Source organism: Telmatherina bonti, assembly GCF_933228915.1.
Source record: "Telmatherina bonti genome assembly, chromosome: 20".
In the NCBI taxonomy this organism is placed as follows: domain Eukaryota; kingdom Metazoa; phylum Chordata; class Actinopteri; order Atheriniformes; family Telmatherinidae; genus Telmatherina; species Telmatherina bonti.
This window is the reverse complement of record NC_136618.1, coordinates 26,618,435-26,639,209: the sequence shown is the minus strand read 5'-3', so window position 1 is coordinate 26,639,209 and position 20,775 is coordinate 26,618,435.

The following is a 20,775-nucleotide window of genomic DNA, read 5'->3' as shown; positions in this document are numbered from 1 at the left end:
ACTGTCCCAGCAAAGGCAATTAGGTTATATTAACCTGTTATAGGGCACTCAATGAAATACCTTAAAATTGTCCTTCTGGTATGTACCAAGACCTCTATTCTGTTGTTACATTAACAAAAAAAAAAGTTTCATGCTGAATATGAAAGAAAATGAAGTGATCTAAAATAGCTTCATAAAGTGTTAATGGGTGCAAGCACTTTCATGACAGTATGCTGGAAAAATTTTTAAAGAATAAAAAAGACTTTTTTTACTCATTACCGTGAACTTGTTTATTTTTTTTTTTTTTTTTTTTTTTTTTTTTAAAGAACTTTATGAAACTCTTCCAAATCTTATTTATGCAAAACATGAGGCTTCTCCTCCTTCACCTCCTTTTTATCACACCAACCCAGGATCACACAATGACAGCACACATTTCTCTTCCGTATACAAATCAAATGACATTAGTCTTCCATTTACATAGTTTTTCCTCCTAGTGTCTGAACAGGAGACTAAAGAAATACAAGAGCAAGCAGAGAGCAGTGGCATGTATGAGCTGCATACCTTCTCTCAAAAGTATTTTCTTTATTTCGTCTCTTTGAAGAAGACAAGTTAGATTGACATAGAAAGATGGAGGGGAGTTGTGTTTGTTTGCGCGCTCTCTGTTTTGTCTTTCATTTCTCATTCAGATTCTTTCTCTTGCTCTGCCAGGGGACTCATTTGGCTGAGCGGTCAAGTTGGGATAAGCATCAGTATCCATTTATCCACATCATTACCCACATCCAGCAGTGTGGCTACAGACACAGAGTTCAGTCTCCAATCTCCACAAGATGACACTTTGACTTCTGGGAAGTACTGCCATGTGATTACAGAGGAGCAGAAGAGGACAATGATGAGACACTGAGCTGTTGTTGGTGAAATATACTGCTACTTTGGGAAAAAACACTCTTCCCTGAAATCCTTTAAGAAGTATTTTTGCTTACTTTCCTTTCCTTATCTTAGACCTTGGTATGCACATCTCAGTTTTCATCAACGCTCTGCTCCTGTAGCATTTCATTTAATAAAATTTGTTAATCTATTTTGATCTATGCCAAGAATCTTTTGTAATATTATGCTATTAATACTTTATAAGGTAGCTAAATTTATTACTATATTGCCATATGTTTAAATAAAGTCAGGTTTAACAGATTCAACTTGAACATTGGCTCATTTTTGTTCTTTGTTACATAACTTTTATGAACAGAATTTGCAGGCACAGCCCAGGTGTTGAGGCAATCTGGTTTCGTTGCCTCAGGGCTGGATTTCTACTCTTTGCTGATGATGTGGTCTTGTTGGCTGTGATCTCCAGCTCCCGCAGGAGTAGGAAGGATGGAGCGCGAGATCGACAGGAGCATTGGTGCGACGTCTGTAGTAATGCAGACTTTGTATTGGTCTGTCTTGGAGAAGAAAGCCAAAAAGCGAAGCTCTCGATTTACTGGTCTATGTTTCAACCCTAACCTTTGGTTACAAGCTGTGGGTAGTGACTGAAAGGCCATGTTGTCCCTTAGAGACAGCGTGAGGAGCTCGGTCATCCGAAAGGGGCTCAAAGTAGAGCTCTGAGCCCCTTAGACCTTTGTTATACACATCTCAGTTTTTGTCAACTCTCTGCTCCTCCACAATAAGAGGAGCCAGCAGAGGTGGCTCTGGCATCTGATTAAGACCCTGGATGCCTCCTTAGGGAGGTGTTCTGGGCACTTCTGGTAGGAGACCACACTGTAGGGTTTACAACTCTCAGCTGGAAGCCTAGGAACATATGGCTAGAGAGAGAGAAGTCTGGGCTTTCCTGCTTAGGCTGGAAAAAAGGTTATCCTAAACATAATTTAGGATAACCTTGACCCAGGTCAAAAAACCTGGTTTTTTGAGGAAGGACTCACGCTTTGTTTACGACTAAAAAAAGGGTTTTTATTAGGGGTGGGAAAATCAAGTCGAAAAATTGAGAATAGGGATTTTTTTGCTTCACAATTTTAAGATCGTTTTTTTAACAAAAAATCGATTTTTTTTTTTTTTTTTTTAAATAAATAAAAATAATCAATTATAAAATGTTGTCATTTTTATTGTTTTTGTTGATCTTTATACTTGTCTTCTTGGATATTATAGCAGCAGATAAATGATGAGTTGTTTTCCCTCATTGAAATTAAGAAAAATTAAAAAGTTTTGTTCATTTATTTTGTTTTTAATCTACAAAAATCAGCAATTTCTAAGAATTGTGAGAATAGCAATTTAAATCGAATCGGCACCCAAAATATCGGAATCGAATCGAATCGGGACAAAAGCATATCGTCACAGCCCTAGTCCTTATTACTGAGACGGTTCATGGGGAAATCTGGAACAGGAGTTTGATGACAGACTGGTGAATGCTTTCGAGAACTGAGCTGGCTTTATTGGGATGGTGATGATTCACCACAGGTGTGTGTTCATCTGGTGACCAGTTACAGTTGTGGTTGGAGAGGGAGGATCTGGGTGATTCCAGGTGGAGCCAAGAAGGCAAGTCATGACAGTACTGGCAGAAAATAAATGGATGGATGGATGGATGGATGGATATAATCATTTAAAAATTTCATAAATAAAAATTAATCAAACCTAAGCCAAAATAATATCAGCTGATAGTCAGTATTCAACAAACTGTTACATGTGAACTTTCAGTCAAGCTGTGTAAATACACCTGAATGCCGGGGACGGTGACTAGTGTGTTTATGAGCACAATGGATTGTGTTTAGGAACCAACTAGACACCACTTTCTCCCCACACATGAACACTGAGTGCTTTTCTCTGTATAGCGCCTCATGCTCAGATCTATAAGGTAGGAGGTCGAGAAAGCAGGGAAGCTTGATAACTGCTTCAACTTTCAGAGCAGAATGTGCAAACTTCTCATCACACATCCAATTAAATTCAAGCAGAGGTTAACAGCAGGGTCAGGACTGAACAAAGGCTTTTGCTGTTTTTTGCTCAAGGTGTAGAACATAATAAAGAACTGGGAAAATCCTCTAAGATTAGTATTTTTATTCTGTTTAATTTCAACTTTATTTATATAGCGTCAAATCACGGCAATGCCATCTCAAGACGCTTTACAGACAGAGGGGAAAACATAATGAAGGCCAATTCATAACAGCCTATATAAGGAAACCAACAGATTGAGTTGAGTCCAACTCAATCTCCCATCCTGAGCAAGCACACTGGCAACAGTGGGAAGGAAAAAACTCCCTTTTAACAGGAAGGAAACCTCCGGCAGAACCCGGGTTAAGGACAGGCAGCCATCTGCCTCTGCTGTGTGGGGGGAAGAGGACAGAAAGACAACAGACAACAGGAACTGCTACTCCCGGCCAGGGAGACCTGCTGAGACAGGAGACATACATGTTAATGATGCAACACTGTTATGGGGGGGGGGGGGGGGGGGGGGGGGGGGGGGGGGGGGGGTAAAAGAAAGAGATAAAGAGAAAAAGAAAGAAGCTCAGTGTATCAGGAAATGTCCCTCAGCAGTCTAAACCTATAGCAGCATAACTAAGGGATGCTAACCATCCCTAGCTATAGGACTTATCAAAAAGATAAGTCTTCAGCCTAGTCTTAAAGGTGGGGAGGGTGTCTGCTTCCCTAACACTAACTGGGAGCTTATTCCATAAGAGAGGGGCCTGATAACCAAAGGCTCTGCCTCCTGCTCGGCTCTTTGAGACTCTAGGAACCACAAGTAAGCCTGCAGTCTGCGAACGAAGTACTCTACTTGGTATATAAGGAACAATGAGGTCTTTGATATATAGTGGTGCCTGGTTGTGGAGGGCTTTATATGTAAGGAGAAGGATTTTAAATTCTATTCTAGATTCAACAGGCAGCCAATGAAGAGAGGCTAAAACTGGAGAAATATGATCTCTCATGCTGGTTCTGGTCAGGACTCTGGCTGCAGAATTCTGGATCAGCTGAAGGCTTTTCAGGGCATATTTAGGACAGCCCAGTAATAGAGAGTTACAGTAATCTAGTCTCGAAGTAACAAAAGCGTGAACCAGTTTTTCTGCATCACTCCGAGACAGAATGTCCCTAATTTTGGCTATATTACTTAAATGAAAGAAGGCTGTTTTAGTAACCTGCTTAATATGTGGGCCAAAGGACAGGTCAGGGTCAAATATTACTCCAAGGTTTCTCACTGTAGCACTGGAAGCTAAAGTAATGCCATCCAGGTTCATTACAAAACCGGAAAATTTAGCTCTGAGTTTTTCAGATCCAACGAGAATTACTTCAGTCTTATCTGAGTTTAAGAGGAGAAAATTTCTAGACATCCAAGTCTTTATGTCTATGAGACAATTTTGTAGCCTATTAGGCTGATTTGTTTCATCTGGTTTAAAGGATAGTATAGTTGAGTATCATCTGCATAACAATGAAAGTTTATTCCATGCTGTCTAATAATTTTGCCTAAAGGGAGCATATATAGCGTGAAGAGTATTGGTCCAAGTACAGAACCTTGAGGAACTCCATGACTTACTGTAGTTTGGGAGGAGGACTTGTCATTTACATGAACAAACTGAAGTCTATCAGATAAATATGATTTAAACCAGCTTAACGCTGTACCTGTAATTCCAATCACCTGTTCTAGTCTTTGTAACAGAATGTTATGATCAACTGTATCAAATGCAGCACTAAGATCAAGCAAGATAAGTACGGACACAAGTCCTTTGTCTGAGGCCATAAGAAGGTCATTAGTAACTTTCACCAATGCCGTCTCAGTGCTATGATGAGCTCTAAATCCTGACTGAAACTCCTCGCATAAATTATTTCAGCTCAGGTGGGCATGTAGCTGAGCTGAAACTATTTTCTCCAGAATTTTGGACATAAACGGGAGGTTAGATATAGGTCTATAATTTGCTATCACCTCTGGATCCAGAGATTGCTTTTTAAGTAAAGGCTTGATTACAGCCGTTTTAAATGATTGTGGTACATATCCTGTCACTAAAGACATATTGATAAGATTTAGTAGTGATGTATTAATTAAAGGGAAAATGTCCTTAAAGAGGCTCGTTGGGAGAGGGTCTAAGATACAGGTGGATGGTTTAGATGAAGCTATTATTTTAGTTAATTCAGAGGGTTGGACAGGACAGAAACTATTTAGACACAAGTCAGATCCTGGTTCTAAGGATGCTTCGGAGACCACAACAGGCTCAACATTATAGGTAGAAGGAAGAGTATTGTCAATTTGATCTCTAATAGTGTCAATTTTATTCCTGAAAAAATACATGAAATCATCACAGCTAAGTGAGAAAGGAATACATGGCTCCACAGCGCTCCGGCTCCTAGTAAGCCTAGCTACAGTGCTGAAAAGAAACCGAGGGTTGTTTTTGTTTTCCTCTATCAATGATGAATAATAAGCTGTTCTTGCCATACGTAAGGCTTTTTTGTATACGCTTAAACTTTCTTTCCAGGTTAAGTGAGACTCCTCTAGTCCTGATGAACGCCATCTGTTTTCCAAACGCCTTGATGCCTGTTTTAGAGCTCGAAGCTGGGAATTAAACCAGGGAGCCTTCATAATCTTACCTAATTTCTTCTTCTTTAGGGGAGCAACATTATCCAAGGTTGTACGCATTGAAGCTGTTATAGTATCAGCATGTTGATCAATCTGAGCAGGAGTAAGGCTTAAAGGGGGACTCTCAGTCATGCTAACACATGGTAGATGTGAAAAAATTGATTCAATTGATTGTTTAAATTTTGTAATATTATTGTCTGATAAACATCTACTATAGTAGAATTTATTTTTGGTCAGTGAGTAATCAAATAAAGTGAATTCAAAGGTTAATAAGAAGTGATCGGACAAGACAGGGTTTTGAGGAAATACTTTGAGCTTATCAGTCTCAATACCATATGTTAGAACAAGATCAAGAGTGTGACCATGAGAGTGAGTGGCTCCATTGACATTTTGTGAAAACCCAATTGAGTTTAGAATAGAGCTAAAGGAAATGTTTAAACTATCATTTTCAACGTCAACATGAATATTAAAATCACCTAGTACAATGACCTTATCAGTAGTCAGCACTAACTCAGACAAGAGATCAGAGAATTCGGTCAGAAACTCGGAGTAAGGTCCAGGTGGGCGATACACTAATGCTAAAAGGAGCGGTTTCTCTGAATTCCATTTTGGATGAGATAAATTTAATGTCAGGAATTCAAAGGATTTATAGTTAGTTTTGTGCTTAGGATTAATTAAAAATTCTGACTTAAAAATAGCTGCAACACCTCCTCCTCTGCCTGTAGTTCTAGGAATGTGAAAGTTTAAATAGTTAGCTGGCGTAGCTTCATTAATACTAACATAATCCTCTTGCTGTAACCAGGTTTCCGTAAGACAGAATAAATCAATATGGTGATCACCTATCAAGTCATTGACTAATAAAGACTTATTTGGGAGGGATCTAATATTCAGTAGGCCACACTTTATTGTCTTATTTTCAGATTTTATTAGATCCATTGTTTTTATTTTTATGAGGTTTTCACGATTAACCCCAGAAGTGTTTTTGTGTTGTTTAATTACTGCTGGGAAGTTGTATAAGGTCGGAATGGGGTTTTGGGTGGGCGGCGGCAGGTGGGAAGCTGCAGAAAAGTGTGTAGGACTACAATTCTGCCTCCTGGTCCCAACCCTGAGTTGTCAATTTAGCTGACTGTGATTTCACTCGTCTCACACTTTTGTAATACCGGTATATTAATGTTGACTGCTGTGAAACTGGTGATTTAAGGGAAGTAAAGCTCAAGCCAGTAAAGATCACTGATTATACATGATTGCAAAAACAGTAAAAAAACAACCTTTAAACTGAAACTTTCCTTTAATTAAATAATTTTCACAATGCTACTTTAAGGTTTACAAAAATGGCAATTGGAGATTACAAAAATCTCCAATGCTTAAAACAGCTAAATCAACTCCTGTGCAGAAGCTTTTGAACCAGTTATAGTTCAAGTTCCTTAAGCAGAAGCCTTAAAAAAGCACAGCTCAAAGGTTTTAGATGAATTCCTTTACATTATAATTCCTCTGTGTTTGAGGACATGATTGCAAGATTTGAAGAATTGCAGTTTAATGTGTTTGTTTTTTCAGACTTTATTTTTTGTTGTAATTATGCTTGATTATTTGGAAAATGCACGTGGAAGAACTCCATGTCTGGCATGCATTATCATAGATACATCATTGTGTGAAAAGGACTTTGTGAGATGTGTGAATGAGGTGCAGTTGTGTGTGAAAGCACTGTGTCTTGTCATCCAGGGAGGTCCTGAAGCCATCACTTGTAATACCCCCACATGTCAAGTAACATCGGTTGAGGACGTTCAACAGGAGATGAAAAGAGGCTTCAGACTTGTCAAAAGATCCCCACACTGTGCTGAAATACTTTAAAGTCATCATATGATGATTGTTCAGAACTAGATGGCGAGACATTTTGAATCTTGATTAAGTAAAGTGAAAAATGTCATATTTGTGTTACTGTTAGTCCAGTATGTCATCACATTTATTAAACACCTGTAATGTTACCTGTTTTACATTTCTGTTGCTTGTGCCTACTTGGAAACACAAAAGCATGTGACAATGCACCTGGCTATTTGGGTTTACTGAACAACATTTGCAGTGTTACTCTCACAATGCTCAGGATATTTTATGAGTCTGGGGTGTCCAGTGTCTGTTTTTATGCTGTTGTGTGCTGGGGCAGCAGACTGAAGTTGGCTGACACCAACAGACTCAATCCACTTCGGTACAACGCAGAAAGCCACAGGACATCATTACTTCCTGAGAACATCAAACCACAGATCTCTGAAGATCTGAACTATGACCCCTGGAAATATCGTAAATAGTCCCAATATGTAGGCTACCTGATAATGTATTCATCATATAATTTGTTGTTTTTTTATTCATCATCTTATTGTACTTCCCACTTGAGCCAATTATTTATTTATTTCTTACTCCTTGCAGCTGCTAAGCATAATTTATTGAGCGTTAACCTGTCCTGCTGGATTGGATGAACCGGTCCAAAATACAGTCTTTGTTTATCTATGCATTCTTATCAACTTGGGGGACGTAATGCCAACATGGGGCATTTTCCCTTTTATTTTCAGTATTTAAACAAGGAACGTGAACCTGAATGCAGTTTTTTTTTTGTTTATATCAAGTCAGTTTGATCCTGAATTAGTATGTCTTTTTTAAATTGTTGTTATTAAAAAAAGCATTAGCAAGGCAAGACAGTTCAAAGTGCTTTACATAAAATATTAAAAATATTAAAAGCATCACAGCACAATGCAGCTGGAGCATTAAAAAGTACTTAAAAAGCAAACTGAAATAAATAAATAAGAATAAGACATAAACAACAGAAAGGTTAGAATACAATAAGATAAAAGACAATAAATAATTAAATGTTTTTTTTTTGTTTTTTTTTTTTTAAAAAAAGGCTCATTTGAAAATATATAAGGCAAGTAAAGTTTTTTAACCTTGATTTAAACCAGCTGACAGTTTCAGCAAACTTGCAGTTTTCTGCAAGTTTCTTCCACATGGGAAGAGCATAAAAACTGAACCTGCCTCTCCTCGTTTAGTTCTGACTCAGACGACCTGATCTGGTTGATTTTAGAATGAAGCAGAATCTCCTGAATGTATTTTGTCCCAAAACCATTCAGTGTTGTGTAAACTCACATTAGGATTTAAATGTTGATTCTTCGACTGGCAGGAAACCAGTGTAAAGATCTGAAGACTGGAGTTATTAATTTGATCAGTTTATTTGGCATGGATGTTCTGAACTGCCTTATTTTCTGAGTGTGGTCAGTAAAGAAGGAAGCAAAGTCATTACAGGCCTGGTTTGATAGAAGTTCTGGGGTTACTGACACAGGGGGATTAGTTAGTGTGTCAGAAGATACAAGGCTCAGGCATTATTGCCGTTCTTAGCAATGTTGTCAGAAAAAGAATGATTGCCTTGCGTTTCTCAGCTCAAGATTATAAATCCTCTCAGTTTCACTTTATAGATCTCATAGCGAGTCTGCAACTTGGTTTGACACCACCAGTGTTCAGGTTTTCAACATTTTCTTTCAGCTTTTTAGCTTTTACCAGTCTAAGATTTTTCTATGCAGCTCTCTAGAGGCAGGAAACCGTGGTCCTCAAGGGCTGGAACCAGCAAACTTGATTCAAATGAATGGATCCAACAGCTTATCCAGTTCTGCACATGGATTCATTCATTTGAATGCATGTGTCCTTTTAATTGACATGTACCTGCTATCCCACTGCAAAAAGGCAGAATGTAGCACAACCATGTTTTTTAGCCGGCTAACAGCGTGATTTAGCTTTAGCTTGCCTACCTCCGTTAGCTTGTTAGCGCAGTTAGCTTGATTAGCTCTTAGCTACAAACAGGTCAGAGTTTGATAGACGACAGTCATCCACCTCCACACTCACAGACCCCTTCTTCTCTACCTTGGCACATGTGATGCTGCCAAAATGGCGAACTGCCCAATGCGCTTCATTTCAGATCTTCAGAAACCTACAGGTGATGTCAGGGAGGCTCCGTCCATCTTTTATATACAGACTATGGTGCAAACACAACAGCACCCAAGATGTTCTCTAGTTGCATTTAAAAAATAAATACAAGGGAAAAAAATATATATATATCAAAATAAATTGATATAATTTCTCAGACAGGTTTATGTTCTTTCCTTGAACTTCTGTTTCACTGTACAGACTCAGGTTTATTGGGTCTTCCCCAGTCCTCTCATTCCTTTCAGCTCTTGCAAACTTGTAGAAAAAGCTAAAACTAAGGCCAAAAGGACTAAAGGGTGACATTTATACAATCAGTACCTTAATATGGAACAATGCCGCGATATAGAGAGCCACATAGTACTTTTTTTCATCCATAGCATAAGAACAATATAAGACTTGCAACTCATTTCAACCTTGTTCTGCACTGTTGCACACTCAATAAAGACTGCAGTGTCTACACGCCTGCTGTGATGCACACATTTACATAATAATAAGGCTTGTAGCACAGCTGGTACACTTCAGTTTAGCTCTGCTCCAAAGGGAAAAAATAAGTAAAATACACCCCATTTGCAGAGTTATACTTCAATAAAAATATTTCAGTAGCTCCAGAGCTGTTGTAACACCTCAACAGGAACCAATTATGTTTTCAGCTGCCATTTCCACATTTACTGTATGTCTGTTCTTAACAACAAACAGGTGATCCGCTTGAATGTAATTGGCATTGCACCTGAGAAGACAATCAGCCACATGACAATGGATGAGCATTTAGGAGTGGATCAAAGTAGATTCCAGCAGGCTCGCTGGTGCAGAAAATGACCTTACGTCTCCAGACCTCCTGGAATATGGAGGTGTTTACAGCAGAATGTAAAAAGAGGAGCAACGTGCTGAGATCAATATCTGTGCTCAAGATGTCAATCATCCACCATGATGCTCGCAGCCCCCCTCTCAGCTCTACCTCTTTGCCCATTTTTGTATTTTCCAGGAGAGACGACACGCGTGACACTACAAAGATGGCGATGGTAAGAACCACCTAGTGAGCTTCAGTTCAGCTCTTCAGAAACCTATGGGTGTCGTCTCAGAAGCTCTGCCATCTTTTTATATACAGTGTATGGCAGGGATTACCAATCCTGGTCCTCGAGAGCCGACGTCCTGCAGGTTTTTCAAGTGACCCTGATGGAAAACTCCTGTCTCAGATTCAGACAAGCTCTGCACATGTCTCCTAAATACACATTAATTTGAATCAAGTGTGTTGCAGCTGGCATACCTGGAAAACCTGCAGGACATCAGCCCTCGAGGACCAGGATTGGTGCTCCCTGGTCTGTGGTGTTCATAGACATTTAAATGAAACTTATGTTTCAGTTCATTCACCATCATTCAGTCAGTTCGTGGTGTTTGGGCTTTTTTTTCCCAATGGACTTCCGACCAGTTACTTTCCTGCCAATCAGCCAGATCCCATTATGTTCTGTTCTTTAACTCTCCAGGCTGAGTTTGGTGCAAACTGTCTTCCACTCTATCTTCAGCTTTCTTAATAGCAAAAGAGTGTCAACAGAAATTTATACTGCTCCCTTTTGTTTCTCATCTGGGATCTGATATCATGGAGGAGAGTTCTTCTATATCTCCTGATTGTTGTTCATGTTGCTGCTTCTGAGATGAAGTATCAAAGTCTAATCAACAAACATAGCTGTTGCAAACTGTATATCAATCCATGTCCTTACATCTCTCTAATTCATCACTTTTTTTTATTGAACTTTCACATGTAGCTGCTAAATTATCCTGAATTAATATCCTCATTCTAAGAATACATTAGTTGCTTTTGTAAAGTTGTAGGATGTTGTTTTAGGTACTTCGTTTTCTGGTCTGATGAAAGAAATAGAAATAGTAAAGGCAACAGAAACAGTAAGCAGAGGGTTATGTAACCTGAAGCAGTTTTAAAGTTTTGTCCTTACTACAGCTGTCTTATGTCTGAGACTGAGCCCAGTCAGTCCACAGAGGAAACTCATTTCATCTGCCTGTACATGTAACCTTATTCTTTTGGTCACAATCCAAATCCTGACCTTATGTAAGCTTTGGCGTGTAAACTGACACCGTTGCTGCTTCTAATAAAACTCTTTGTTCACTACGAACGTGCAATACAATGGCCGCATTGCTCCGGCTTGTCTGCCTATTTTGTCTTTTAGAGACATGCAGTTTGCCAAACAGTTACTTGTGGATGTGCATAAAACCACGCAGAAAACATAAACTTATCATGCATTTGCAGTGGCTGCTATTAAACTGTGGAATAATCTATTGTGGTGGAAAATACTCTGGTCTTGAGAAGTTGTAATACATCTAAGAGTCAACTGTCTTCTTACAATGAACATTTTATTATAAACTAATACAAGCACACGCTGGAGCTTGGAGAGAGAACTCTCTCTGCAGATGCTGAAGTAACACCCGATTATAAACCATGCTTAACTCCTCATAGTTGCTGGGCAGACCACAGAAAACAATCATTCTCTTCCTGACCTTTAACCTTAAGCAACTGGTCAACCAAGCAGTTGACAAAAACAGATGCCCTGCAGGAAACTCTTCCTGTCTCAGACTTTGTCTGCACATTCCAGACAAGGATCATATGACTTAAAGAAAGCTTTGTGCATTGACACAAAACACAGCAGGATCACAGCAAATCAATGCATATATGTCTAATACTTAATACAAACCAAACTCATAACAATTTTCCCCAACACTATATGCTTTTATATCAAATACCTTTCCATTGCGGAGTAACTCAGATCATTACTAAAAACTCAACTGTTTTTTTTGTCTCTCTTTTGAGCTGAGCAAATTAATCTTCCTTAATGATTTTACTATTGTTTTGTTGTTTATTGTCATCGTCTTATTGTTTTATTCTGTGAAGAACTTGGGCCAGCATTGGTTATTTTCCAGTGTGCTATAATAATAATAATAATAATAATAATAAAAAAAGTAAGCTTTCTTGACTTGACTTGAACTTTTTGCTTGGGACAGCAAATTTCTCCTAATCTGTAGGGAGCGAGCCATTGTATTCCAGCAGGAACTTAGACTTGGAGGTGCTTACCATTTTTATTGTACTTTTGTACATCAAAAGAAGGATGCGAAAACAACTTTTTTAAACTATACCCATGAAAATCATTCCAGTTAAACCGTTTCTCATTCATACAGTTGTAGATTTACCATCAGTGCTGTGATGGCTTTAATGTTATCATACAACTTTGGGTCCCTAAGCAGGGACCTTAACAGCCAACTGCCTCTGGGCATAAAAAAAGACAGCCCATTGCTCTGTAGTAGATCCATGGATGGGTAAAATATGGGATTAATAATGGAGAAATTCCCATACTTATTCATTTTAATGGCCCAAGTTTTGTAAGTTATTTTAATGGATTTTTACATAGAAAAAACAGGTAACATTTAAACAAATCATTTAAATGAACAAAAACAGCCAACAAATCACAGAAAGGGGAGAATCTAAATATTGCAATGAGCATTTGTATTTTAAAAGTGGATGTATGTCGGTAATTGGCAAATAATGTATGCCAACAAATATTCCAGATTTGTAAAACCATGCTGTCCAAAACAGCTGGCAGGGATGGCTGAGATGTTTCAGATCCAGATAAAATGTCAACATTTAATTTTATCCCACAAAACTTTGGGGATAAAATGTCTTATGTTCTGCATATCAGCCTACCTGTCGGATAATTCCCGCTGAAAAGAGCCAGTTTCCAGAAACCTGAGAGTTGTCAACAGCTGGAAATGTACTGGGATCACATGGTTCCGGCACTAACACCAGACCCAGTTCAGATAGATGTAAGAGCACATCTCTCTGGAATCTAAATCTGCTTATTAGCCAGACGTCATCATGAGACAATAAGTCTTCATGGGATAAAAATTCTTGTCGGAATGAGAACACACCTGGGTCAAATGATATTCATCAGCTTATCAGCTATGCTGACAGTTTTTCTCTCTCCAAGATGTTACTACACAAAGTTCAAAGTTGGCGCACCACTATGCACTTTATTCCACCAAGTTTATTTTTATAAACAGCAAACTTTGTGCAGAAAAGCACTTGTTTAGTGCAAAAGCAAGCTTTATAAACGAGCCCCTTGGTCTGCAGATGCGGTCTTTTCTGCGTCTGCCTGTCCTATTTTTTTTACATAAAACTCCTGGTCTATCCTTACATGTGATTGGCCATGTGGTGTGCCCATCAAACGGAGGGCAACTCCCCACCTGCTGAACAGCAGAGCCAAAAGCTGCGGCTTGTAGTGACTCTTACATATACTCATGCATTATTTACTATGCAGTAATTAAAAGTATGTTCTCGGTTACTCAGGAACCCTGAGCCAGGTCTACAGAGTGGTCTACAGAGGACGCTGTCCCTTTAAAGACAGGGTTTCCGGGGATTTTCGGAACAAAAAGGAGCTGCTCCATTTTTGTCGTTCTCTTCCAGTGTTAAGCCTCTAATAAACGCCACGCTGTTGCGTGATCAAAGTGAGAAATTGCTTCTTCGTCTGTTACAATTTCCACTGGCTCTTCTCTTCGCCTCAAAGACACATCACACATCATCAACTGCCAAAATGGCTACATTTTTCCCGATAAGTGCTGTATTACCTGTATTAGGAGGGTTGTTGGGAGTTCATTTAGAGTCGTTCCTGTTATAATAAAAAGATGAAAAAATGTTACGATGAGACCGGCAGGATGTGTTTCTAATAGTCATCATGTTCAGTTTAAAAATTTTGACTTCACCATGAATATCAGCTTTACTAAATGAGAGTCAAAATATGTTAATCTCAGATATTGCTGTCAGTGTCGGAGCCTCTCGGCGAGACGCAGCACTTGGCAGAGGTGGGGTTTTTTTTGCCAATGTGTCCATATTTTGCCCTGACCTCAGTTTCCCCAGTAAAACTGTGGATGTATGATCAGGAATTGTCTTTCTGTTATTCATTGTCTTTTGGCTTATGTTACTTGGTTTCAGGGATTAGTGTAAGATGAGGTTTTCTTACTCCTGTCTCTGTTAAACGTTTCCACTGTTTCTGGCTAATGTTACTACTTTGTTCATTGCTGTATCTGCTTTTTACCTTTGAGTAATTCATGCTTTAAATTAGTTGCTACTTCTCTAAAGTAAACAGTATTCTCCTTCATTTCTGTGGTTTATGAGCTCTTTCATGTTCTTACTGTTCCATTACTATCTGTCTTGTTTGTATTGCTACCTGCCTTGCAGCGAGTTTCATTGTTGGATTTCCTCACTTTGGCTCAAGTCTTCAGTTCCATCAACTGCTTGCCTGTTTGTCCTGCAATTTGATCCTCCATTTCACACATCTATAAGAAGTGAGTCATTTGACATGGGACTAAGTGCTGATTAAACACATTCAGACTGCAGTCAAGAGCCAGATGTTAGCAGGTGTTTAGTGGCAGAGTGCCACAGCAAGCTCTAGATGTCACGTTCTGTGGAGAACTATCAAGGCAGATGAGATTATGAGGTTTTCGATGAGACCTATTTATATCAAACACATGAAGATCAACACTTCTTTACATGAAGTTATGATTTACATGACCCTATATTGTTTTCCGATGTTTTCCATTGAGAAAACGTAACATTTTTCAGCCTAATGTGTTAAATGACAAAGCTGTTCTCCTCTGTGAAAAGCGCACATAGCTGAGATTTCCCACTTGACCCGTCTTGTATATTACTTATTGAAGGATCATTGATACCAAAGGCTTGCTACATCTCTTGTTCTGTCAATGTGTTTGAGCTGTGGGTGAATAATATTGGCAGTTCTGCTCATCAGTGGGACACAGGGATCCTCGAGTGGATAAGCAAACAGAGAGAAGCATCAGATAAAGGCTTAACAGCGGATAAATAAAGCCTGAGACATCCCCGAGGATGTGGAGTAGGCAGACAATTTCACTCTCCTCCTCCACCTGAAGGAAGGAACAGGGGCTGGCAAGGAGCATTAGCCAGATGCCAATCAATAACAGCAGCCCCTAAGCTATTTCCCTTTATGCCTTTGCCACTCCACTTTGAGGTTGTTGAAGCAGGGAGCATTGTCAAGAGACAAACTTCCATAAGTGTAAGGTCGCCAGATTGGCCTCACACAAAGGTGATCAATGTGTGACCACAAAGAATAATAATGAATTTAGGACTGGATCAAGAGACTGAGCTCCAGAGAAAAAAGGGTCATGTAGCAAAGGATTACAACGATAGATGAGAGGAGGATGAAAAGCAGGATGAAACAGGCAGAAAAACACAAAGATTTCATGACTGCGCTGCTAGAATTCAGCAGAAAATGTCCAACTTTCTGCTCAGCGAGTGCGTCGACGTGCACCTGAAGTACGCTCTCCTATTTGATTCATGTCATGTTATGATTCATGCGTAGGATTCAACCTTTTCTAGTCCAGTTCTCGTATGAATCTGCACATATTTTTCTTTTCTTGATAATCACCCTCAATAAATGAGGGTGATTTCTTCTCGCCGTTGTGATCTCTGCTGTGTTTGTTATTGGTAGATTCCCTATTTATAGAAAACCTAACCCTAACCCACACACACTGTGTGAAATGTGCATGATAGAGAGTTAAATTAATTAAAAATTATTTAACCCATATATTTCAATAAATTTAATGGCACATAAATGAATGCTATCTGTAGTAGAAAGAGAAGTATTTTTCATCCATGATTAAGAATTTAACTCTTCAAATGAACAGCCTGCTTTGTCACTTTGATGATCTGACGCCTGATGAAAACAGTCTATTTATGATCAGAATCAGCATATTCAGGGTATTTTAGGGTAATCTGGCTGAACCAACCCAAACAATGGTGATTTGGGCTGAAAATGTACCTGTTTTATCCCTGATCTAATTACTAGAAATAAAAACCAACTTCAGCATATCTGTACTGGTAAGAAAGAGAAATGGACGGACTCTGGCGATGTTTTCTTTTTTTTTTTTTAAAGATGGAAACAAGGCTGTGGACACTAGTTCCTAAAAAACACAGGACTGTGGCGTTCAGCTTTTCCATCCGGGGGGCTTTATTGTGTACAACTGTGAGAGAAACATGGGGGCTTTACAAAGAAAGCAGAGGAAGTCCAAGTAAGTAATTATACTCAGGAAAACAATCCAAAAAAACATGGGAGTGATGATATTTCCAAGCAACTTCATCGAAAAATAAGACCAAAACAAGCGGACTTGGCAACACAGCCCATGTCATGCTGCATCACTGTAAACTGCAAACAGCTGTTGGCAAAAATGACTTGATTTAGCTGGTAACGAACAAATGCATCAAAGAGTAAAGGTAAACAAGTTACTTTATTTAAAGAGTATTGCATTAGAGTTGTTTTTCTCTCTGTGTGGCTCTTCAGCAGCCTGGCGACCTGTCCAAGGTGTACCCTGCCACTTGCAATGATTGCTGGGATAGGCTCCAGCTTCACACAACCCTGAATTGGACAAAGTGGTTTAGAAAATTAATGGATGGCTGGATGCATTAGTGTATTAGTTATTGACAAAAGTAACAGTTTTACTCATAACGCATTATTACCCAACACTTAACATAACCTGCTTTCTGGAACACGCCAGTCTTTTTTCTTCCTTTTTGTCATGGTATTCCTTGATCACGTTCTGAAGCTGACTATTTGTTGTTGTTTTTGCTCTGTTTTTTTTATTTTTTTATTTTATGTCGTTATTTTTTTTTACAGTAATGGAAAAGCACTTGTTTGAATATTGACAGCTGGTATTGTAAAAAGCTCTTTTGGGGCGATTGCATATTCGAACCATTAAAATGAAACTATTTACTTTGAGGACCAATTTTAGATGGGGAGTGTTTTTAAACTCACTGGTTCTGTGTGGACAAAATGTCCAAAAGACAAGCTGTTGCAGAAGCACCGCATCTCATCCTTGTGATATGACCTCAGTCAAGCGGTGTTTTCTGTAATGACTGTTCTTGTAAACTGGAGTTTCAAATGACTAACCACATTCATATATTTCAGTAAGACTGAGAAAGAAACAATCTGCTGCAGCCAAAGCAGGAAGGATAGCAGATCCACATCACTGCCCTGTCATAAAAGTACCAACAGATCTGATAGTTATGGCTTTATTAAAAGAATGTGGTGCTGATGTGTGAGAGTTATCGTCTCATCAAACGTTACACAAGCTGTTTAAATGGTCCTAACCCCAGACCAACAACAAACATGATGAATGTTTGGGTTCCATTTTGCTCTGGGTTTTTAATGAGACTCTGAAAATTGGCATGCAGAAAAATATAAACCGATGTGCACGGTTTTACACCATAACAGTTCTGATTGGCTGTACACTTATATATCAGATGAAAACAAATCAGGAAGAATAAAATATCAATCTTAGTTCAACATACTTCAAATTCAGCAGGAACGAGGTTTAGTGGTCTGCTTTGGGTCATATGTGTGCTTCCTTCCCTGACAGATACAAGTCCCTGTCCATCGACAATGTCTTTTTCCATTTGTTCCATGTTGTATTTTTGTAGAGGAACTGACCAGTTGGGAAGAAGCACATTTCAACGTTTAATCACTTACCTCATAACTACAGCAAGAGTTGTGATCAAGGTACACTCTGGTGTGAAGAGATAACAGTCAAAGCCACCAATCCTGCTCTTAAAGTGTATGCAGGTTGGTTTAGCACTTGTATTTTTAACTGCACCATTCGAGTAACTTCTGTGGGTTGTGGACACCGCCTCATGTTACCTCTAGTGGTGAGGACACTGGCAAAATGCAAACAAGGAAATGGTCTGTGGCCACCACCTGCAGGACCAGTCCTTTATCAGGGTGGTCTTTCTAACTGCTTCTCATTTCCACCTGTTATCTGTTTTATTTGTACAACAGCAGGTGGAATTGATTCCCAGTCAGTGTTACTTGCTAACTGGACAGACTGATATCACAGAAGTGTGACTGACTTTGACTTACATGGTAACAATTATGTGTTCCCCTCTTTTATTAAATAGTGTACTCTTCCTCCAGTTTCCTTTAACCCTCTTGTCCTTTGCAGACATCTTCCTGATGATGGTGGAGATTGGATGCTTCATCTTGGATAGATGCTGATGCTCACTAATCCTCTGGACATTGTATATATGTTCATATATGTGTGTTTATGTGTGTGTGTGTGCAGTATCAATCGGACATTTTGAAACTTTTACCCTTTAGACTTACTGTGAAGGTGTGGTTCTGTATCTGTGTATAGGTGTTAAACTGAAACTTCCTGCCATACCATCCTACTTTTCTCGTAGCTGTTTTTTGTGAGTTAAATGTGTCAAAGTATTTTCTTTATAGTTTTATATGATGCAATGTTCCAATATATTATGGAGTTTTCATGGTTGGTTGGCTGTATTTACTTTTAATTTGCCAGTTTATTTAATTTGTTTCAAGGTATTTTTTACCTGCTGATTTCTTATCCCCCTCTTCATTTTTTACTGTCTACGCACCTGATCATAAACAGTCTGTACCCATGTGAGTCTATGAAACAGCTCAGTTTCAGTCACTTGCCAGTTAAGTGTTCCAGCATTCAGTGTCTTGTTTTCGGATTATTGTGTGTGACCGTTGTGTTTTCTGGCTTTTCTCCTTGTTGCCTTATCTTGGATATCCCCTCTTGCTTCATTGTATTGATTTTGGACTTTTTTATGGACTGTCTTATCCCTCCTTTCAATCTGTAAGTTTTTCTTCTGGACTGAATACCTGAACTTGTCTGCTGTTTGTTTAACCCTCTGGGGACCAAGGGTATTGTAGAGAAATAAACCTCATCTGACTTTTTTTTAGTTTAAATGCTAATAAACACCACCTTTCAATGCCTCATAATGTCCTATACCTTGTTTTTATTATTATTATTATTTTGAATTGAAATATCATAAACTGCTATGTAAATGAGGCTCCTTTGCTGGAAATAAAGAGTATTATAATAAAAAATACAATTAAAAAAATAGGCAAAAATTAGAATATCACACTTTATTCCAAAAATAAGGAGGCATCATCGGCTCTGATTGGACAAACACGTGTCATGCGTCAAAGACAAAGGCTCTGATTGGAACACCTATTTTGACACAACACTGTATCACCTATGAATGGGCTACAGTGATGCCGGAACTACCGTCTGAAAGCCCGGAGTCTCCCGATTAAGAGGGGGGGGAAAGTATTTTAGTTTCTATCTTTTATGGTTTGAAAGCTATGCTCGATTAAACACAAAATGGTCCCTGGCATCGCTGACAATGCCAGCGTCCCCAGAGTGTTAATAAACATTACTTGTTTGGATTTTAACAGATTGGTGCCTTGTACTTGGGACTTGCACCATTTAAAAACAATGTGTCAAAATGCATAGAGAAAAGTACCTAAATTAGAGCACTGTATTTGAACCTGAGGCCCAACGGGCCCCATGGCCAGAAGGCCTCAGGTTCATTATTATATCACTCTGTCAGGCTCTGGCCAGACTCTGGCTTTATTTTTTTATTTGCCAATTAAAGTAATATGTTGCAATCATGTTTATGCGGTTTAAATGACATCACTTGAATGTAGCACATTCTGTACAATGCCCATCTCGCGCTCTCTTCACAACTCAAACACCACAAGCATGCAAGTCGAGCCCCTCCAGTTACAGCTAAAAACATGGACAACATGAGGAAAAAGATTGAGAACGGTGAAGTAAAAAAGTGGACAACATGAAGGGAAAGGCAACTCATTGGACTAAGTTAAGAATTATTCCAACCCTCCAAGATGAGCCAACCACGTACGTTCAGTGTAGTGTTTGCAATGGTCTTCTGGCGAACAACAGCAGGAAAAGAGGTTCGTCACATCTCCTGAGACATTTTTAACGTTCATGTGGCGGATCCAGCAGCAGCCACAGGCAGCTGACTGCGAGCAGTTTTATCCCAAAACCACCACCATAGTTTGTAAGGTCAAAATTCACAACAAAAAATGTAAACTTCATTACTCTCAGACGAGCTGTTGGTGTCTAATACATCTTTTTCATTTTTGCTTTATTTTTGTAGCTTATGTTTGGGAATAATTATGTAGGCCTGTTTGTTCTTCATATGCACTGCAAGTTGCAAATCAAGAGTTGTGTTCTGTGCGCTCTGCTAAATCACCCCCCTAAAACATGTAGGCCCAGTAGGCCAGATTTATTTGTTAATATATTATAGCTTAGGTTTGGACAGATTTGTTTTTTTGTTCATGGTTGCTGCAGGTCAGCTAGTTTGGTCATTGTGCAACCTTGCATCTGCCCAATGAAGGAAGTTGAAGCGTAACATGCAAAGTATTTGCGTATGTTGTAAAATAAAA